Source organism: Erpetoichthys calabaricus, chromosome 12, assembly GCF_900747795.2.
Source record: "Erpetoichthys calabaricus chromosome 12, fErpCal1.3, whole genome shotgun sequence".
Lineage (NCBI taxonomy): Eukaryota > Metazoa > Chordata > Cladistia > Polypteriformes > Polypteridae > Erpetoichthys > Erpetoichthys calabaricus.
In genome coordinates this window covers 58,300,362-58,321,655 of record NC_041405.2, presented here as the reverse complement: position 1 = coordinate 58,321,655, position 21,294 = coordinate 58,300,362, and the positions used below count along the sequence as shown (strand labels likewise).

Below are 21,294 nucleotides of genomic sequence, written 5' to 3'. Positions count from 1 at the left end.
TACTTGAATCACCCCTCTGCTCCACAGTTTAAAATTACAAATCAAATGATTCAGACGTGATTAAAGTGCACATTGCAGACTTCAATTTAAGGGTATTGGCATACATTTCGTTCACACCGTGTAGAAATGACACCAAAGGAGAAAGGACACCATAATGTTTGTTACACAGCGATGGCAGGTCTATTAAAGCAGGCATACTGAGTACTTTGGTGCATATCATTGCATGCAATAATTGCTTGAGGTCTGTGATTCACAGACATCACAGGTGCTGAGGATCTTCTCCGGTGATGCTCTGCCAAGCCTCTAATGCAGCCATCTTCAGCTCCTGTTTCTTTTGGCGGCTTGTCCCATTAAGCTTTCTCTTCAGCCTGCTCAGTTGAAATAAAATTGGGTGACTGGCTTGGCCATTTGAGAATTTCCCATATTTTAGCCTTGATAAACTCCTGTGTTATGTCACCAGTATGTTTGAGGTCATTATCTTATTGTAGTATGAAGCGCCATCCAAGTGGTTTGGAGGCATTTATTGGAATTCATTGTGCAGCTGGCATCATCAGTTCCATCATCCATCAAGATACAGTAAGTGTTCCAGCATTTGTGGAAGCCATACATGCTCAAGCCATAACACCCCAGCACCATGTTTAACAGATGTGGTGCTATGCTTTGGATCTTGGGCAGTTCTTTTTCATCTCCACGCTTTGCTCTTGCCATCACTCTGGTGCAGGTCCATCTTTGTCTCATCTGTCCACAAAACTTTTTTTTACAGAATTCTGTAGGCTGTTACAGACTCAAATCAAATGTATGCTTTTATTATGTAATAGTAATAATAACAGCTGTTCACTACTCAAAATGGTAAATGCACGGAGGACCAAGGCTTGAATACACAGCCTCTGCATTATGAGACAGCAGTTTTTACCTCTACAACAGCCAAGCAGTCATGTTTAGGTTGTGTCGATTGATATTTGGCCTTCGCTTTTTATTGAAAAAATTGAATAATTTCTTTTTCTTCGGTTATATTCTTGAAAAAAATCACACTTGTTTTGTTATACATTTTGTGAAAGTGTTTATTTGATATTTGGACTTCACACATTATACGCTTCACGTCAGCATTTTGTCAATTATTACTATAACATGAAAAAAGTTTCTGTTTTAGTTATGTGTTCAAAATTTTTTGCCTCGCATTTCCTGTCATCCTACATTTACCCAGATAGTTGTAGACTATAGTGTGTATTCCAAACAATGATATATTATTTACTCTCTACAATTCCAGACACCTCACTTCCAGATAAACAGACTTGAGCTCTGAAAATTTTGCATCTCACTTCAGCTGTGTTGATGGGGGCTGGGATAGTAGGTTGCTTGCTGCCAGTGCTGATCGACACATTTGCAAAACAAAGACACTGATGAAGAGGTGCGAAGGAATTTAAGGTGGCCCAGTATTACAACTTTTTTCGTAGGCTTCAGGTAATTTCCAGAGTCATTTGTTTGAAGGTCTGTGTCGACTGAGCATGTTGTCTGTAAATCCAGTGCTTGAAAGTGGCCAGTTTGCAACAGTATGGAATACCAGCACTTCTCTAATTTTAGCAGTTGCGTACCGGTGATGCTCAGTGTGTACCGGCAGTCTTTTCAAGTATATCATCTTGAAACACGCAAATCCCATTTCTTCTACACCCCTTCTAATGTCACTGTATTACAATTTTGAAAGAATATATCTGAATAAAATAAATATTATATAGTATAGCATGTATGTATTAGGAAGAACCAGCGTTGTGACGTGGGCAGATAGTGTGATTTGTTGAACAGCATTCCCTCTTCAAAAATTATCCATCCAAACACTTTTATTTTCAATGAATGCTACTCCAGTTTAGAGGGACAACAGCCTATCTCAGCAGCATTGACACAAGGCAAGAACCTGTGCTGGATGGTTCACTATGCCATCCATCACAAGGCACACTCTCTCTTACATACTCTCACTCTCAGTCTCACTCATGGGGAGCCACTCGAGAGTCACTGAACATGTGCATGTCTTTAGGATATCACAATGTTTCACCAGTTAGTTCAAAACAAAAATGAATCTCATCCAGAGTTCAATTTTTGATACTATGTTAAAATTACATCTTATTATGGTTGAAGCTTTAACATTTTTAACCACTTTTTTTTCAATCCAAGATGGGATCCTGCTTGCATTCGTTTCCATTCAGATAGGCTGCTGTTGCTGGTGATCGTGAAATGGACAAGCAAGACAGAAATTTGATGGATTGATAAATGAAAAAAACATGTCTCCTAAACTCATCTTGTTTTAACTGACTTGGAACTCCAGGATAAGTAATCAGCAGATGTGAGGGCATCAGAAGGGATGAGTATTTGTAGATATCAATATCTTTTTAAAATCCTTCCTCTTCTTCTTAGATACTTAACTAACTGAACTTCTCATTAAATATAAATCATAGTGTGCATTACAATCTCAAATTCCACTCTACTAAAGCTTCCAGGGATTATTGAAGAAACAGTAAGATGTCAAGCATTAAGCTTTGTCTGGCATACCCTGACTAAAGATGCTGACTAGCTGTGCATACTGCATCTCTGTTTGTTACACATTTGCACAAAATTACAATACAGTATTACGATAACTATAAACTATTACTGACCCTTCTCTGTTTTGTTTCTCCTCTTGTCCTCTGCTGTGGCATTTGATGCAATTGCTGTACTGCCAAGATGTGCTCATGCCCATGGAAAGATCCCAGAGATACACTGAGCCACAAAATTAAAGGATGAAAGGATGTTTCCTTATTGAGATTGCCCACAACAATCTTATATAATAATGTGGGTGACCAGTTGGCCTATGTCTCCAGGACTGTGACTGAGTTTGACTTTGTGTTATAACCCAGGGGTTTTCAGGTTCAATCCTGGAGTCACTCTATGGCTTCAGGTTTTTATCCCAACCGATATCTTCTAGCTACCTTATTAAGCAAGCGCTTTTTTCACAGTTTCTATGCTTTTTTTTGTGTCAGTCCAAAAATTACAAATCAGTTATGCTAAATTTTTAATGGATAAAAGAAGGATTTATGTGTGTTAGATGGGGATTAATTAATTCTTTTTGTTTTGCAGTTTAATATTTTGCTATTTTTTCAAATGTTCATTTTTTAAACCATTGCTTACTAATAAGTACACAAGTGGATAAATTGCTGCTGCCCCTTATCATACAGTGCTAATTGCATCTGTATCTACTCCGCTCATCATTAATTGTCAGTACTCAGACACAATTAAGTGAATAAACATACAAAAGTGAATTAAAACAGAGTTAAGAATTTAAAGCTGTAGTAGAAAAATAATAAATTCCTGTAATGTAAATGTACAGTAAACCTCACATTACTTCACATTTCTGAACACAAAATAAGAGAAGAGAAAAATCAGCTAATTAAACAATGAGATTAATTAACTCTTTCAGGGCTGATGTTGACTTTTGTCAAAATTCGGGGTAGAGGGCAGTAATCGGCTATAAACTATGACAAAACTCGCCCTTATGTTTTAGTTCGACTCTCTTTGCTTGAAGGAAAGTTACGTACCTTTGTTGATTTGACCTCAATTCCCTGCATGTGCATGAGTAGTGAAGAGCAAACAGCCTCTAAAATGGCAGCGACATCTTAAAGCAAACGTGCAAAGCAGAATACTCCATGGATGTTTTACGTATTATTTCTGAATCAGACTTTGACTTTTCGGACTCTTGAGTTTGATGCAAGTGATCTGGAGATGGAAAACGAAAATGAGATAACTGCATCAGACTATTGGTCCCCAGTTGATTGTTGTGCTGAACACATTCGTGTAGCGGATACACCTAGAGCAGCGTTTGCCTAAGAGGACCACCACTTATGATGACAAACTATATTGCATCATACTGCAACTGCCACCATTGCCCACCTGCTTTGCTAAGACAGATTGGTAGCTGGGCTGAAGTGCATTCACGCTGGCCATTGAGGTGCCCCTGCACAGCCACTGCTGCCAGAGATGCCAAACAGATGCCAACAGCAACCACAGCACGTAGCAACAGACATTTTATGTTGATTTCTGTGTGAAACCAGTGCATTGTGTTGAGTTTTTTGGAAAAAATATTCAGCCCTCAAAGAGTTAAAGATAACAATAGCTGACTGATTGCGAAATTGGTTGTGATGAAAACCCACAGGCAAATGAGGGGGTGGGGTGGGGGATGCCTCAGACTGAACGTGAAAACATTTGCATGGTTCTCCGAGGAAATGACGGATCGATAGCTAACATAAATACCGGGGTCCCAACATGACTTTCCCTTGTTTACTTGGAAAAACAAAATTAAACACTTGATCAACTTGATGGCGCAGGTACAAACAAAAGTGTTGCCCTCTGGTGCTCTAACAAATAATGACATTGCCTATTAAGGCTTCTTTTGGGTTCTTTCATTGTGATTGTAGGAGCTCCATCTCCTCTGCTCTCCGGTCAACAAGTGACACCTCCTTCTGAGCAGCTGGGCTTTTAAGGTCCTAGGACCAGAAAGGGCGGAGTCTGCTACCCTCACTGGGTAGTTTCTCGGCACTGTGGTGGCAAAGGAAGATGACACAGTTAGAGGTATTATGTACCTGGGAGGAACCCGTATGGTGACCCTCTGATGCTCACTGTGTGACACTCTGTTATAACTGACTATGAACAGGACCTGCTCTACTACACAGTCATCAAGGGCTGCTAAGTTTTATGGGGGTCAGCGTTTTCTCAGTCATCATAGGTGCTGCTGTAAAAATACTCTGACTCAATATAAAACCAGCATGACACCTGCCTTCGATCTTATACATGGGCAACATTGCGATCAAAACTTAAAGGGGGTCTTTCCCCTGGTCTTTGATCTACTTAAATTGTGTAACACCGTTCTTGAAATTCCAAGGTAGGACTCCGTCCTTGACCCGATCTAGTATTTATTTGTACCATCATGCTTAAAACTCCAAGGTATAGCCCCATGCTTTTTGATAGATTATCAGTGTAACAATGAACTTGAAAAACAGCAAGGATGTCTCTTTAATGCTAAATATGTAAAGCTGCTGCTTTCAGGATTCCATGGTTTGGGTGTGACATTTTTACCTTGACCTAGGGAAACAAAAAAGCTGGAGTTGGCCTGTCATGGTGAGCGCTCCCAAAGATTTATCATTTTCTAAGGATGCTGCTAACCTGAGTGTTTGTTTGTGTCTCCTCTGCTTTCAACTGGCTGCATTTCAACAATAATATTAATGGATTCTTTCATGTCAATGAGTTTGAAATTGCTAGCTTTTGCTGTGTATTTAAATTCATCTTCATTTTTATGTGTGTTGTAGATGCCACATGGGCTGGATGGGCATCCTGGCCAGGAGAGGGAGCAGACCTGGAAGGAAGGACTGGAAAGGGTGGACGGACAGCCGATTAAAAAGAAAAGATATCGCTGGGGTTTTTTATTCCCCCAGAACACTAGATGGCAGCCGTCCTGGTTATCGGCACAGTGGGAAGGCAGCAGGGCATGCCAGGAATTTGGCAGCTGGGGTCACGTTGTACCGCAAAAGGGCATTGCAGGGAGACAAACTCCCTACTGTGATGGACTTCCATGTGACCCAGAAGTACTTCAATCAGGCGATTGTGCTGGCACCGGAAGTATTCCCAGGTCTGTAATAAAAGGGATCGCACTCCCTTATCCAGGCAAGTTGGAGCTGGGAGGAAGAAAGGCAACATTTGACTTGAGGAGGGCAGTGCGGTGGTGAAAGAAATTAGAGTAAGGACAGAGAAAAAAAAAACTGTGTTTTGTGCTTTTTTGTAACTTATAAAGGAGTGTGGTGTAATAAACCAACTTTTATTTTAACCAGGGACTGTGCTTGTGTGTCCATGTCGGATTTCCTTCACAGTGTGTATTATGTAATTTACAAAGTTTGTATTTGTATTTTACCTGTAACCTTGTTCCAGCACTCTGAATCTATTTGTTCAGTCTTGGAAAAAGCTTGTTTAAATTCTTATTTCACTAATTTATTTGTACCTCCATTCATCCAAACATCAATCTGTTTGCTGACCCACTTAATCTATTTTTAGGTTTGCGGGGCGCTAAAGCCTATTTTGACTGTATTACATAAAAAGAAGGGACCTACCATGTAATCTTGCTTGAGAGTGATAAAATCAGACTGAGATTTAGCACAAGCCCCAGCAGGCATTTTGCATCTGTGATTAATAATACTCCTCCACACATGCCCCACTGAAGATGTATAAATGTCAGCCACAGGTTTAGCCAATAAACCTTGTGCAAATAGTAAACTTATTCATTCGTTTACTCTTTATTCAAAACCATATTGTAGTCATATGGGACAGGAGCCTACTAGATAACACCAAGTATAAGGCAAAAAACAACAATGGCCAAACTACGGTACATTCTTTCATCTACTTTGGACATAACTCAATTCCAGACAGTTGGATCTTAACTCAGCCACACTGGATGGAAGGCAGGACCCAGCACTGAAATGCCAATTTAACACAGGACACACTCCTACAGTAATTATTAGTGCTGATTATTTTACTTTGTTAATCACATACATTGCATACAATATTTATTATTCTAAACATTCTGTCAGCTGTTCATCAGTGTTAACATAGTTAGCCCACAATGGGCAGTGCTGATCATCTCTAGCCAAACAGCTGCATGAACAGATCATCTACTGAGTGCCAAGCTGTGCTTGAATGTGTGTGTTATTTCAGACAAGCAGGCAGCTGGAAGGTGCCAGGCAGTAACTACTCAACCACATCATCAGGGGTGTCCAGTTGGCCTCCGAACAGAAATGTGTGACATGAAAGTAAAGAGCAGATTGATGCGCCATCATACTGGGCAGACTGCACATCCAAAGTTAAGGACGTTCATCTGGGTGAGGATCCAGGTTAGGGGATAAAGTATACTTTATTAATGTCACCAGTCCAAAAAGGTTATAAAACATAAGGCATAGTGCAATCAAAGATAACAAAAGCCAAAATACTTAAAGGTGGATGTGAAAGAAACTTTAACTGCTTGCAAGCTACTAAGAGTTAAAAGCTGACAAAGCTGTTTTGCTATAATGGCAGGTTATTCATAAAGGCGTCTGTCATAAGACAGGGTGCAGTAAGCTGACCTAGGACAACTTCCTTTTTTATGAATGCGTCTGTTAGACACAGGAAAGATGACCTTTCCTTCTTTAGGTCCCCTCTGACACATACACAAAACAGAAATGGTTGACCGATTTGTGCAATACATGATGAAATACTTGGGTAAACAATATTATGCTTTTTGATAAGTAAGGGGAAGGGGGAGGGAGAAAGGAAAAAATAAAAAGCCAACTGAAAAAGCGGAATTTTGCGGACTGATTGATTGAATTATTCCTGTCTTCCTTGGGAGTTACTTCCACATGGTCAATAAAATCAAAACACTAAAATCTAAGCAAAACAGAGTAATAGATGGGACAATGTTAGACAAAACCTCCTTGTGAGTCTCTCCTTTTCATTTTTCTTGCTCATGATCTTACATAACTGTGGTAAAGTTAATGTTGCCATGTGAGAGGTAAAGACAGACATAAATGGAGGAGCTTTGGTGGAGCCCAGGTCCCATACTGGAAGAGGTACAAGAGAAATCATTTGGCTGGCCATGGCTCACAGACACATATGTGCAAGCAAAAACCATAAAAGAAGTTTGATAGACATGGAAAAGTACAAAATAATGGTTTAATAATGAGCACAGAAAATGTACTGTACAAATCGTCAGTTAATAAATGGGTTTCTGTTGAGTGAACACACTGACAATTCTATATTCTTGGGATGTCTCACCTGACTTTTGTCTGTGTGGAGTGAGCATAGTCTCTCCATATCTTCATGGCTTTTGCTCTAAGTAATCCAATTTTCCTCCCACTTCTCAAAGACATTAGGCTTTGGTTAATGGGCAATTCTAAGTTGGGCTTGTGTGAGAGTAGGCATGGGTATGTGAGTGATATGATGGACCAGTACTCTTTCCAGGGTTGGTTCCTGTCTGTTGGAATAGACTCCACCATGACTGTAACTTGGATTAACTGGAATTATGAATGCTATTCATTACTTTATGATTCATTTGACTGTACTTTAAATATGTACCCATGCCACTACAAATATGGTGGCTACCATGATGAAAGGACATATGTATATGTGTTTTTTTCAATCAAAAAAATAATGATATTAGAAATAACATAGTATATCTCCTCAACACTAAGGATCCTCCTAAACCCCAGCATTCCGTTATAAACAAATTAAACTCTTTCACTAGGATAGATTTACCTGATTTACATAAAATAATTTCTCAACTGAAACCCTCCACCTGCGTCCTTGACCCAATACCAACAAATGTTTTCAAAGAAGTATCGGGCGTGCTAATTGATAATGTTCTTGACATAGTAAATTTGTCATTAGATACGTGGGTCTTCCCAGACTGTCTTAAGACTGCTGTAGTTAAACCCCTACTTAAGAAACATAATCTCGACCCCTGGGCTCTTGAAAATTTTAGACCCATCTCTAACCTGCCTTTCTTAAGTAAAATTCTGGAGAAGGTAGTCATTATGCAGTTAAATGACCACCTCAATAAACATGCTATTCTTGATAAATTTCAGTCGGGTTTTAGAACAAATCACAGCACAGAAACTGCACTCGTTAAAGTAGTAAATGATTTACGGGTAAATGCAGACAGAGGCCATTTATCTGTTCTCATCCTCTTAGATCTGAGTGCCGCATTTGACACCATTGATCATAATATTCTTAGAAATCGCCTTAGTCAATGGGTGGGCCTCTCTGGCAGTGTCTTAAATTGGTTTGAATCCTACCTGGCAGGGAGAAAATTCTTTGTTAGTTGTGGTAATTACAACTCAAAGACACATGATATCCGATATATGTTCCACAAGGCTCTGTCCTGGGTCCGCTGCTCTTCTCAAACTACATGCTTCCGTTAGGTCAGATTATCTCAGGGTAAAACGTGAGCTACCACAGATATGCTGATGACACACAGCTGTATTTATCAATAGCACCAGATGACCCTGATTCTCTTGATTCACTAACACAATGTCTGACTTGTTTCTCAGAATGGATGAATAGTAACTTCATCCATCCATTTTCCAACCCGCTGAATCCGAACACAGGGTCACGGGGGTCTGCTGGAGCCAATCCCAGCCAACACAGGGCACAAGGCAGGAACCAATCCCGGGCAGGGTGCCAACCCACCGCAGGACACACACAAACACACCCACACACCAAGCACACACTAGGGTCAATTTAGAATCGCCAATCCACCTAACCTGCATGTCTTTGGACTGTGGGAGGAAACCGGAGTGCCCGGAGGAAACCCACGCAGACACGGGGAGAACATGCAAACTCCACGCAGGGAGGGCCCGGGAAGCGAACCCGGGTCCCCAGGTCTCCCAACTGCGAGGCAGCAGCGCTACCCACTGCGCCACCGTGAATAGTAACTTTCTCAAGTTAAATAAAGAGAAGACTGAAATCTTAGTGATTGGCAATAATGGATACAATGAGGCTATTAGAAATAAACTGGATACATTAGGATTAAAAGTCAAGACAGAGGTAAAAAGCTTAGGGGTAACTGTTGACTGTAATCTAAATTTTAAATCACATATTAATCAGATCACTAGGACAGCATTTTTTCACTTAAGAAACATAGCAAAAATTAGACCTCTTATATCATTGAAAGATGCTGAGAAATTAGTTCACGCCTTTGTTTTCAGTCGACTAGATTACTGTAACACACTCCTCTCAGGAATACCCAAAAAAGACATAAATCGTTTTCAACTAGTGCAGAATGCAGCTGCTAGAATCCTAACTAGGATTCGAAAATCTGAGCACATCTCTCCAGTTTTGATGTCACTACACTGGTTACCTGTGTCATTCAGGATTGACTTTAAAATTCTGCTTATGGTTTATAAAGCCTTAAATAATCTCACCCCATCTTATATATCGGAATGTCTGACACCTTATATTCCAAATTGTAACCTCAGATCCTCAAATGAGTGTCTCCTTAGAATTCCAAGAACAAAACTTTAAAGAAGTGGTGAGGCGGCCTTCTGCTGTTATGCACCTAAAATCTGGAATAGCCTGCCAATAGGAATTCGCCAGGCTAATACAGTGGAGCACTTTAAAAAACTGCTGAAAACACATTACTTTAACATGGCCTTCTCATAACTTCACTGTAATTTAAATCCTGATACTCTGTATATCCAATTCATTACAATAACTATTCATAGTGGCTCTAAAATCTGTACTAACCCCTACTCTCTCTTCTGTTTCCTTTTCCGGTGTCCTTTTGGTGGTGGTGGCACAAAGCACCGTGATGTTCCAACAATGATGGATGGATTAAAAGCCAGAAGTCTGTATGACCATCAACATCAAGTGACTCCGTGAGAACCCTAACTACAAAGAGGACTATTTCATTTATGTTAGGTAGAATGCCCAGAAGGGACTGGGTGGTCTCGTGGCCTGGAACCCCTGCAGATTTTATTTTTTTCTCCAGGCGTCTAGAGTTTTTTTTTTGTTTTTTCTGTCCACCCTGGCCATCGGACCTTACTCCTTTTCTATGTTAACTAATGTTGTCTTATTTTAATTTCTTATTTTGTCTTTTACTTTTCTTTTCTTCATTATGTAAAGCACTTTGAGCTACTTGTATGAAAATGTGCTATATAAATAAATGTTGTTGTTGTTGTTGTTGTATGATGACACCATTTATTTATTCTTAACAGTCATTCAAATGCTACTGGTTTCTTATGCTACTTTAAATATTCTTGATTAGATTTCAACAGCTCAAAATTAACATGAAAAAAAATATTTTGTAGGAAACAAGGATGCAGTGCGCATGTAAAAATATAGCTGAACCGCTACAATCAACCAGTAACAACATTTATTTCATAAGATGCCTCTGCTAGAGCACCAACAAGGCAAATGGGCTGACAGCAGATAGTAAGCAACAGGCAGTCAGCCTTCAGATTTTTAAAATTTATTTCAGCTACATACTTTTACCACTAGGGCATGAGGTGTTACTTATGAAAGTAAGAAACGCTGAAGAATGGTTGCTTAATTGTCAAAATCTCACTCCAACTGTTAGCATCACTACCATGGCAGTGTGGTGTAGAAATTGAAGAGAAAGGCATCAATTTCATCTTTGGTGTTAGAAGGGTGGTGCGCCAACTGTTTAGTGAAAATCAGACAAACTAAATAGAAACTAACTTACCAACACAACCAGGGCTGTCTGTAGAGTGTTCATCTTGAGCCTCAGAGACCTCTTGACCAAAAATTGTCAAAGGAACCCTATTCTCACCCCCTTGCCGAAGCATCCAAGGAAATCAGCATTCTACACCACTGAGACTCAATTGTCAGAAGCTCCAGTGTCTCACAATGAACTCGAAAAAGCACACAACATATTATTTTAGTTTGTTTAGCTGTACTGAGAAAGACTCCTTATAGCTTGACCATATGCTTATTTGCATAAGACAGTCTGGAGTAAGGTAGAATATAAGAATTTTTCTTACATTTCATACTGTAACTAACTTATGTCTTGAGTTTTAGGATAGATCCAAATACACTGCTAAATGTATCTGTCAACTAGGACTAGGAAATGTAAGAATTGGAATATTACCTAATCACAGTGACTGCATGACTCTGATGGCTACCATAATGGAGAGAACTTCTTAATAAAATTAATCTTTAATGCCAATGGATTCTATTTTGATCTCCACTAGAAGCTGGTAAAAGTATTTTTTCAACATTTGCCATTTGTACTTACTACTTCATATGCACTTTGCTCTGATGATAATGTGAACCAAACTGAAATCAGATTTTTTTTTAAACACAGTATGATGAATTGTTGATTAACTTAAAAAAGTGAATCCATCTATCAGAGTATTTGAAAAATATTATCTTTTCTTCTCTTGACCAAAATCAAAACACTGATTAATTTAACAATGCATCAGAGAGCTCCATGGGTGACATATTTTATGTGTTTTTCCACAGTTTGAATCATCCAATTTCATGCTCACTGGCTGCAGGGCTTCTGCAAGAATCAAGACATCGGGTTCATTAACAACTGGGACCTCTTTTGGGAAAGACCGCGTTTCTTCAAGCGAGATGGCCTGCATCCGAACAGCTTCGGCGCCCGGGTCCTCTCCGAAAACATATCGAAGGTAATTCGTTTATCTTGACTATCTATCTCTGCTTTTAACCCCTTCCGAAATGCCACTCCTGTGTTTGGTCATGATAATTGTTTAAAAAAATCTTCCATAAAAGTGCGCAACATAAATACTGTAATAACCAATCTTAATGCACATAGAAAATCTAGGCAATACGGCATAAACGCCAATAATTTAATTAAAGTTACTACTTTAGATGAACAATGTATTAAAACTGTAAAAACAGATCATAGATTAAATAAAAAATACACACAGAGCGGCGCTAATAAAAATAACTTAATTCCTGTTCCCTATATCAATAACGCACATAGTATTCATCTCTGCTCCTCCGAAACATTGAATATGGCACTATTAAATATTAGAGCTTTAACTAACAAGACGTTTTTTATCAACGACATTATTAGTGAAAAAAAAATAGATTTTATTGCACTAAGTGAAACGTGGCTTAGCTCAGATGGCGCAGCTGTTTTAATCGAATCTGCGCCTCCGGATTACAGTTTTACTCGTGCTGATCGCCAAGGAAAGAGAGGTGGAGGGCTAGCAAACATTTACTCTAGCCGGTTAAAATGTAAAAATATCAGTTTTGGTAAGTTCAAGTCTTTTGAGTATCTCGCCATTGTTATTCAGGGAGTTTCTCACGTTCTAGTATTATCCGTGTATAGACCTCCTAAATTCAACGCGTCTTTCTTTGAGGAATTCTCTGACTTGATGTCAATCTTAATTACGAACTATGACGCACTCTTAATAGTCGGCGACTTTAATTTTCATGTAGATAATCAATGTGACCAAAAAGTAAAAGAATTTATGAACCTCCTGGACTCTTTTGATTTGAGACAGCGCGTTAATCAGCCTACACATAAAGCAGGTCATACGTTAGACTTAGTAATTACTAAAGGACTAAAAGTTGATATAAAGCAGGTCATTGATACGGGTCTTTCAGACCATTTTCTTCTACTTTTTAATATAGAAATAATGATAGAAAACACTCATGAGAAGCATATTGTTAAAAAACGCTTCTTTGACTCATCAGCAACTTTAAAACTTACAAACATTCTAACCAATCAGTCCGTTTATAGTGCCAACTATAATAGCGAGGAGAATGTAAATAGTAAGGTGGAAAGATTTAATACTAAAGTGAGGGCTGCTGTTGACATAGTTGCACCTGAAAAGACAGTTAAAAAATCTTCTAGCATTGTTATACCTTGGAAGACCCAAAGAGTGTCTGATTTAAAGAGAACATGCCGTAGAGCTGAGCGTAAATGGAGGAAGACTAAACTAACTATTGACTATGAGATATTAAAAGTTAAAATAACAGAATACAATAACACAGTCCGTCTTGAGAGGCGCTGCTATTTCTCTAAGCTTATAAATAACAATGCTAGTAATCCCAGAGTCTTATTTTCGACAATTGATCATCTGTTAAACCCAGGTAACTCAAAGGAATGCCTCCTAAGTACTTCCAGTAAAACCTGTGAGGCTATCGCTGTATTTTTCAATCAAAAAATTAATGATATTAGAAATAACATAGTATATCTCCCCAACACTAAGGATCCCCCGAAACCCCAGTACTCCATAATAAATAAATTAGAGTCTTTCACTAGGATAGATTTACCTGATTTGCATAAAATAATTTCTCAAATGAAACCATCCACCTGTGCCCTTGACCCAATACCAACAAATTTTTTCAAAGAAGTATCGGGTGTGCTTATTGATAATGTTCTTGACATAGTAAATTCGTCATTAGATACGGGGGTCTTCCCAGACTGTCTTAAGACTGCGGTAGTTAAACCCCTACTTAAGAAAAATAATCTCGACCCCTCTTCTCTTGAAAATTATAGACCCATCTCTAACCTGCCTTTCTTAAGTAAAATTCTAGAGAAGGCAGCCATTATGCAGTTAAATGAGCACCTCAATAAACATGCTATTCTTGATAAATTTCAGTCAGGTTTTAGAACAAATCACAGCACAGAAACTGCACTCGTTAAAGTAGTAAATGACTTGCGGGTAAATGCAGACAGAGGCCATTTATCTGTTCTCATCCTCTTAGATTTGAGTGCCGCATTTGACACTATTGATCATAATATTCTTAAGAATCGCCTTAGTCAATGGGTGGGCCTCTCTGGCAGTGTCTTAAACTGGTTTGAATCCTACCTGGCAGGGAGAAAATTCTTTGTTAGTTGTGGTAATTATAACTCAAAGACACATGATATTCTATATGGTGTTCCACAAGGCTCTATCCTGGGTCCGCTGCTCTTCTCAATCTACATGCTTCCATTAGGTCAGATTATCTCGGGACATAACGTGAGCTACCACAGCTATGCTGATGACACACAGCTGTATGTATCAATAGCACCTGATGACCCTAAATCTCTTGATTCGCTAACACAATGTCTAACCTGTATCTCAGAATGGATGAATAGTAACTTTCTCAAATTAAATAAAGAAAAAACCGAAATCTTAGTGATTGGCAATAATGGATACAGTGAGGCTATTAGAAATAAACTGGATGCATTAGGATTAAAAGTCAAATCGGAGGTAAAAAGCTTAGGGGTAACCGTTGATTGTAATCTGAATTTTAAATCGCATATTAATAAAATCACTAGGACAGCATTTTTTCACCTAAGGAACATAGCAAAAGTTAGACCTCTTATATCATCGAAAGATGCAGAGAAATTAGTTCATGCGTTTGTCTTTAGTCGACTAGATTACTGTAATGCACTCCTCTCAGGACTACCCAAAAAAGACATCAATCGTTTGCAGTTAGTGCAGAATGCAGCTGCTAGAATCCTTACCAGGAAAAGAAAATCCGAACACATTTCTCCAGTTTTGATGTCACTACACTGGTTACCTGTGTCATTCAGAATTGACTTTAAAATTCTGCTTATGGTTTTTAAAGCTTTAAATAATCTCGCCCCGTCTTATATATCGGAATGTCTGACACCTTATATTCCAAATCGCAACCTCAGATCCTCAACTGAGTGTCTCCTTAGAATTCCAAGAGCAAAACTTAAAAGAAGTGGTGAGGCGGCCTTCTGCTGTTATGCACCTAAAATCTGGAATAGCCTGCCAGTAGCAATTCGCCAGGCTAATACAGTGGAGCACTTTAAAAAACTACTGAAAACACATTACTTTAACATGGCCTTCTCATAACTTCACTGTAATTTAATCCTGACACTCTGTATATCCAATTCATTATAATAACCATTCAAAATCTGTACTAACCCCTACTCTCTCTTCTGTTTCCTTTTCCGGTGTCCTATTGGTGGTGGCTTGTGCCACCACCATCTACCCAAAGCACCATGATGTTCCAACAATGATGGATGGATTAAAAGCCAGAAGTCTGTATAACCATCAGCATCAAGTGACTCCGTGAGAACCCTAACTACAAAGAGGACTATTTCATTTATGTTAGGTAGAATGCCCAAAGGGGACTGGGCGGTCTCGTGGCCTGGAACCCCTACAGATTTTATTTTTTTCTCCAGCCTTCTGGAGTTTTTTTTTGTTTTTTCTGTCCACTCTGGCCATCGGACCTTACTCCTTCTTATGTTAACTAAGGTTGTCTTATTTTAATTTCTTATTTGTCTTTTATTCTTCTTTTCTTCATTATGTAAAGCACTTTGAGCTACTTTTTGTATGAAAATGTGCTATATAAATAAATGTTGTTGTTGTTGTTGTTGTAGTTAAAAGTCGCAGGGAACTGGGCCGTATCCCAGCAGCAGCCCAGACTATCATAAGACACATTCACATAAAGGGAGGATTTAGAGGTGCCAGTAAACTGTTTATTGTACACCATTATGATGTGAAAGGAAGAGCAATGAACCCAGAAAAAAATCCTACGCGATGTAAAAAGGAGACAAACAAAGATAGAGAGTTGGGGTACCACCCTGGTGACCCTGTAAAATTGAAGGTTTACAAAAACAAAGGAAACATACAATTATTGCAGAACTGGAAGAAAGACAGCTGGATCCTGGGTTATGTGGTCATGTGCAAGGAAGGGGTGGGTCCAGACAGACAGACAATGGAAGTGACATCAGCAATGGAGTGGCTATCAATGTTCCATGCTGTAGTATGAGGAGAAGAGAAGACATAAGAGCACAGAGACAACCCCTGGTTCGGTGGGTAATTACAGTCACCAAAGCCCTTGGGCTGCCTCCCTTGCTCATGCATGTTTCAATAGACATTGGGGAACATTACAGTAATATTGTTTATTTATACATGTATTTTCAAGCATGAAGATTTCAATTCTGATATTATTTTTTAAGTTTTGGCTTGTACCTAAAAGTTTCATTTTCAGTAATGCCAGAGTTTTCTTTATTTACACAACAGCACTTTGAAGGTGTTATGATAACATAACGAAAGTTATAATATTAACAGGTTGGCAATGGTACTGACTATTCAATATTTCTCAGAGGATGCAAAATTCCAGCATTGGGATTTTGTGTTCTGGTTACAGCATTTTTGTTATTCTCATTTTTGTCTTGCCATTTGATTCTGGTTGCTTGTTCATGCATTGGCTTTTCTGGATATCTTATCCTTGCTGTCTTAATTATCTTTCGGTTGTTTTGATGCACACACTGTGAACATCGGCATTGTGTGCGTCACAACAAACATGGAAGATCCCTACACTTGGGACTTAGACAAAGTCTTCTGTAACTGTGAGGTAGCAGTGCTATCCAAAATGAACATACAAGTATGAAAGGCATTATTTCAAATGATAGATAGATAGATAGATAGATAGATAGATAGATAGATAGATAGAGTCAAACACCTGCATTTTAGAAACAACCTCAGTGCTCATCTACTGAAAATTACCCTCCAAAACAGTGGGTGGCCTAATGCCTCTTCAATTCCTCTCTTTGCAGAACAGACAACTGATGATTCTTCCACCTCTCACATCACTTCCGGTTTCCACCTTCCTGAATCCACTCCTTCTGGGTCTCCACCTTAAAAACCATTCCCGACACCAACTTGGGGTAGTCTGAAGAAGGCTGCTGTCTGAATAAGACATCATCACTTCTGCCTATTGATGTGCAATTTTGATTTCAATTATCTTCAATATACAACGTTCACTTAGGTGCTCTAGCACTTTATGATGTGTCCTTTGCTTCTTTTACAATAGACAGATATGCAAGTTGTGATTTCAAATAATCAACTTGAGTCCACTAACTATTTGAACCTTGATGCTGCTCAAAACTAAAACAGACTGAACTTCCATCCAACCATCCGTCCAGTTTTTTAACCCATTTACAGTATCCTGAGAGGAGCCACTGGCAACTGGAGCCCATCAGATGCAAGACAGGAATAATTCCTCGACAGGGTGGCAGTCCATCGCAGGGTGAACACCTACACATACAAACACATGCTAGGAACATTTTAGCCATCACCATTTGAACTTTTCTGTAATTAAACTTTAAAGCACTTAATATTACCTTCCTAACTGTGTGATGCTGGTGTGATACTTGCCATAAAGTGCTGACAAGAAAAAAGAACAGGAAGCAGCTGTTTGTAGAACAAATAGTGTGCTCAACTAGAGACAATAATGGCACCCAGTTAGACAATCGTTCATTTAAAGATGGGGCCGCGTAATTGAAATGTCATCTGACTAGTGGAGAGTGACTGAACACAAAGTGAATCCTTTCACCTAAGACTTGTGAAAAATGGATAGCAAGTAATCCTGGTGGTAAAGAGTTCAGACAGTCTGAGCACAGATGGATAAACAATTTTGCCAATTCATTTCAGGCTTCCATCCATATTACCACCCATTAATTTTTCAGAATCATTTTATCCCATTTAACATGGCTATGGTTTCAGAGACAATCCCACTGGTGGCAAAACAAAGTGAAGAACGGGGGACAAATATTCCACAAATGCATCCAAAGATTCACCAAATCCTTTAATGTTGAATATCTTAAACTTATCTATATTTGAAGAATACTGTATATTATACAATGTATGTTAAAAAAATAAAATTGTAGCATTTGTATATGCCAATATTTTACAAATCCAATAAAAATGTTTTGTGTGAATGCTAAAGGAGAAACATGACATGTGTTTGTACAATTTCCAATCTGCTTATTCCATGTACAGCTGCCAGACATGCCAACTGTTCAGGGACGAGATTCAGCATTAAGCCTATCTAATGAACGTTATTGCAAAAAAGTACAGTAATCCCTCCTCCATCGCGGGGGTTGCGTTCCAGAGCCACCCGCGAAATAGGAAAATCCGCGAAGTAGAAACCATATGTTTATATGGTTATTTTTAGAATGTCATGCTTGGGTCACAGATTTGCGCAGAAACACAGGAGGTTGTAGAGAGACAGGAACGTTATTCAAACACTGCAAACAAACATTTGTCTCTTTTTCAAAAGTTTAAACTGTGCTCCATGACAAGACAGAGATGACAGTTCTGTCTCACAATTAAAAGAATGCAAACATATCTTCCTTTTCAAAGGAGTGCACGTCAGGAGACAGAGAACAAAGCAAGCAGTCAAAAAAAATCAATAGGGCTTTTTGGCTTTTAAGTATGCGAAGCACCGCCGGTACAAAGCTGTTGAAGGCGGCAGCTCACACCCCCTCTGTCAGGAGCAGGAAGAGAGAGAGAGAGCCACAGAAAAACAAAGTCAAAAATCAATACGTGCCCTTTGAGCTTTTAAGTATGCGAAGCACCGTGCAGCATGTCCTTCAGGAAGCAGCTGCACACAGCCCCCCTGCTCACACCCCCTACGTCAGCGCAAGAGAGAGAGAGAGAGAGAGAGAAAGTAAGTTGGGTAGCTTCTCAGCCATCTGCCAATAGCGTCCCTTGTATGAAATCAACTGGGCAAACCAACTGAGGAAGCATGTACCAGAAATTAAAAGACCCATTGTCCGCAGAAACCCGCGAAGCAGCGAAAAATCCGCGATATATATTTAAATATGCTTACATATAAAATCCGCGATGGAGTGAAGCCGCGAAAGGCGAAGCGCGATATAGCGAGGGATCACTGTATCTTCAACTACTGGATTCATTACGAACAATCATAAATGAAACTAATGCAAATGTATGGTAGGCATGAAAGTATCTTCTAAGTATCTTCAAATAGTTGTAAAAAATGTGAGTGTGTAAATCATTCCTTTCAATTTTTTGCAGGAAACACATCAAGACTTGGAGAAAATCCCACAGAGAAGGCAAAAAGACCAGAAAAAGGATTCAGAATCCAAGTGCTTACCACATACATTTCAGAACAGGTCAACCACATGAAGTTAAGCATGATTGGGCCTGGCCAGTGCATGGATGGGAGACCACATAGGATAAGCTTGGGTTATTGCTGGAAGAGGTGTTGGTGAGGCCAGCAGGAGGTGCCTACTCTGTGGTCTGAATGTGGATCTCAATGATGCAGTGCAGTGGTGGGGACACTGTGCTGTAAAATGATGCCACCCTTTGGATGAGCTGTAAAACCGAGGTCCTGACTCTCTCTGTTTAATAAGGATCCCTGGGCATTCTTTGTAAAGAGTAGGGTGTATAGCAATGTCCTGGCTAAACTGCCCACTACAGCCTGGCCATTCTACCCCCCTAATCATCCCCTGTCTCTAGTGGGCTATCTCTCTCACCACTTCACCACCTAACAGCTAATGTGTGGTGAACATACTGGCAGATAATACACATTAGTGGTGGATGAAGTGACTCCCCACTCACAGAAGTGTTTTGAACAGTGAGAAATGTAAAGAATGATTATTTTTATTATTATTATAAAGGTAAAGAATTATTATTGTTATTATTATTATAAATGTAAATATTATCATTACCTGCTAAAAGATTGTGCCCCCCCCACCCTATAAATATATGCTAATAAGCTACAGTATAGGAGCAGTCAGCTTCTTCAGCAGAAAAGGAACACTTTCATTTACAGGTTAGGGTTGGTTTGTTAGTTTGTTTTAGTGATACTTCAGCATTAAGAGCCTAGTCCCACCAGATGTTACCAAAAAAATAATAAGCTTCCCTTTTGTAATTTAATGCTATAGCATGTTCATAACAACCTTCAACTTTGTCTTCTTAAGCAATTCTTACCAAATTTCCATCACCTGCTCAATGTAATTTCTCATCTACAAAAATGTTACCATTTCTAGTTTAGAAACTGTCTTTGTTTGCAAACATGTTTCTAGCCTGGGAGGCTGAGCTCTATTGAGGCTTCAGCGTCTTAGGTTTATCCTTGGGTGTGAGTGTGTGCGTGTGCAGCCCGAACTTCCCAGTTTAGGAATGGGGTTCAAAGGCTACAGCCCCTTGTTCTCAGCATTATAATAAGGGCCGCTGTTTTGCTTGTTTTTTACTCACATATTTACACTTCTGGTTTAACCCTCTCCTACTGAAGGCTATGCAGCACACACCAGTGAAGAGGCACAGAAAGTCTAGTAACACTTGCTCACTTGAAGGTAGCCACGGTGATTTGAAATTAAACCCAACGTGGATCAGTATTAGGAGTGCATCACGTACAAGACTTTATGGGTCTGAGCAACACTTTGATCCTTACCCGCAACTGGAGAGGACTGCCTGACCAACACTAAATTGGAAAAAAAGCACACCGATGAAACCTTACCTATGCTTCTTCTACTCCGTGAGAAAGAAGCCAACAGTATGATGCCCCTCTTCCATATTTCTGACTGAACTTTGTGCTAAAAAGATGTACCGGCTTATTAAAAAAGATAAAAATGCTTTTGGGGCTTCCCTCTTTTTTTCTTTCTGATATACTTCTGCTATGAGATCTCACAGCTAAGGTCCATGCCTCCCCTGACATCTAGTAGCCTGCGTAACTCCTGTGTTGTACAAAGGCAGTTATTTAGCAGTCTGAACAGTCTGATCAGTTGTTAGGAGAAACATGTTGATTGCTTTGGGACACAGATCAGTTTTGGCAGAACACTCTCTTGGCAGATGGAAAAGCCTAGATAACCGGCAGGTTCTCGTGTGAACTAGGGGCAGCTGCAAAACTAATCTGTGAGGATGGAAAAATGAATCCACAGGACAAAAACAGCAAAATACAAATTACTATATACAACAAGCAGAAGTAATACGGCCAGTAAAGAACTATATGCTTCCCTTTCTGAAAATGTTCTTTCATTAAAATGCT

The 21,294-nt window shown here is 39.3% G+C and overlaps 1 protein-coding gene across 2 annotated transcripts in view; it reads right to left on the bottom strand.

Annotated features, from left to right (window-relative positions):
- Positions 1-21,294, bottom strand: part of LOC114662234 (5-hydroxytryptamine receptor 2A-like) — a 620,625-nt gene that overhangs the window by 217,514 nt on the left and 381,817 nt on the right. The window lies entirely within an intron of this gene.